The following is a 2537-nucleotide window of genomic DNA, read 5'->3' on the forward strand; positions in this document are numbered from 1 at the left end:
AGTTGCATTTTACTATAAATCCCCTCAATTAAGCCTTTCAAACAGCACCGCAGCCGTTTCCGTGATATATGGGGAAGGAATTATCTTCACGTCCCTGGCAACCAATTCCTTGACTAAAAATAGTTGATGTTCACTTTTGCTTTCCTTCCATCACCTCGCACTTTGGGCACCAGAGAATAGCGTGGCCATTGCACATGTCCCACTTGGTGGCCATGGGCAGGCTGAGATGGCTAAGGACAATCCCCAGGGTCTTGGGGTGGAAATGGGGTCTCCGGTGCTCCCCACTGCACGGTGCCTCTTGTGCCCTGGGGTGCACAAAGCCCTGAGCAGCCCTCCAAAACCAGAGCGTGGAGCTGAGTCCTAAACCCACCATGCACTCAGTGAACGGGCTGAATCGAGGCTGCTCGAGGGTGTGGGAGCTTTCTCAAGCCTTTTATAGAAAATTTTGCATTTTCAGTTGGGCTTATTGAAGTGAAAGGTGATGCAAGGGTGGCTCTGGAGTGTCATCTGTCACTTGTCAGGAGTAGGGATGTTAGGAGATCTAAGGAACAAAGAGTTTCCTGAATTTACCAGAGCTTTACATATATTGAAACTTCTTTGCCAAAGCAATGACACAGTGGATTAAATCCAGCTAATGCTGGAAGATTTATGTCTGTGTTGTTTATTTCCTTTAATTACTGGGCCAGGAGCATTTACCCTTTGGGGTCATTGGTTGCACCCGCATGCTGGGGTGCAGCCCTGGCCGACTTCTTGTGCCTTGGTCCAGCAGATGCAGGAAGGACCTTGATCACCTCCTGCCCCCTTCCATGCTTCAGAGACAGAAATCAGCTCAGCAAAGACGGATGGAGGCTCCAGCTGTGAATCCATCAAGGGACACTGCCCTACTATTGATCCATCTGCAATACACCGTGGTATGCAGCCGTTCCCAGAGGCGGAGGCTGTGGTTGGGACGAAGAGGGCAGCATGGTCCAGCACCCTGTGAGAGGCTGTTGGTGGGTGCACCAGCATCAGGTAGGGAAAACATCATTAATCTCCCCAGGACAGTGACCCCAATGGCAGAGATGTCTTCTGTCATCCTCATCCTCTTCCCAGCAACACACCTTGGCTTTCCTTATTTCCTCAAGGAAAGAAGAAACCATAACTTGCTGCCTGGCTCTCTGCAGGTAGACAGTCACCACGGGCAGGTAGAGCCTGGCTCAGTGCCCAGGGTGGGCGCAGCAGACACAGCTGAGACACGCTCCCCCCCCCCAAGCCCCAGACGGGTGCAGAAGGGATACCCTGGAACTGCCCAGACACAGAGGAGCAGGTTTCACCGAGAGAGAGAGATTCATCCAGGTCAGAGATGGATCCAAGCTTGGCCACAGCATCTCCAAGAGACAGGGGATGTGGGGGACCCCTCCCCAGGAGCTCAGGGTGGAGGCTGACAGCAGGAGGGGAGACAGAGAGCCATGACAGAGAGCCCTTAACGTCTGAGGTGGGGGGGGGGCCTTTAGCAAAGATCCCAGGATCATCATCCAGGCTCCCCTGCACCTTCCCGCTCCTGCTCCCCCCGCTCCCCAGGACACACATTCCCCAAACCAGCGCCTCTCTCCTCTGTCAGTTCAAGCCCCCCTGCTCCTGCCCCATCACCTCTGCCCCTTCCACCACCCATCCGATGAGAAAAACCACCCCTCCAGCAGCACCCTCACCTCCTCCGTGACTCAGTTTCCCCCGCGGTTATGATCAAGTGCCCCCAGCACAGTCTCACTGCATGGAAGGACCTACATCCACCTTTCCCACATCCCTTCCGTGTCTCAGGAGCATCTCCCTCACCAGGAAGGTCTGAAGCCCCTTCCACCCCATCGCTATGAGAAGGAGAAAGGCGCGGGGGGGTCCTCACCTCCCTCCGCGTTTGCAAAGGGGCTGCAAAGGGTGGCAGCGGAGCCGGCACCGCAGGAGGGGAAGCCTCCCCTTCCCCTGCCAGAGCCCTGGAGCCAAATCCCCGAATACGTAAAACACTCCCCCTCCCCGGCAAAGTGCGGCCCCGAGCCCTTCGCGTACACCCCCGGGAGCCCGCAGGCTCCGCAGGAGGGTCCGCGGCAGCGGCTGCGAAATGGGAATGCGGGGGGTAAGAGAGGGGAGAGCCTGGTCCGGGGGCAGCCGGGCTGGGGGGGTCCCTGCGCCGGTGGGAAAGATGCTGAGGGAGGGAAGGAGAAAAGGGGAAAAAAAAAATAGAGTTGGAAGGCACTGGGGAGGTGGAGGAAGGAAAAGGGGAGGAGGAAGAGGAGGAGGGAGAGCAGGGGGGAGTGGGAGGCTGGGGAGGAGGGCTGCAGCCCATCGCCAAGCGAGCTAGAAGGTGGGAAACCAGAGCAGCGGCTCCGAGGGAGGTTATAAAAGGCAGGAGCGGGTCGCTGAGCAAAGGGGAGGGCGGAAGGTACCTGCCCGCCTCCGGGCAGCCCACCCTGCGCGAAGCCCCGAGGATTTTCTCCCTGGCGGCAGCAGGAGCCGGGACCGCTGCCAGCCATGCCCCGGCGAGCTGGGCGCACCGGGAGCTAAGG

Source organism: Nyctibius grandis, chromosome 26, assembly GCF_013368605.1.
Source record: "Nyctibius grandis isolate bNycGra1 chromosome 26, bNycGra1.pri, whole genome shotgun sequence".
NCBI lineage: Eukaryota > Metazoa > Chordata > Aves > Nyctibiiformes > Nyctibiidae > Nyctibius > Nyctibius grandis.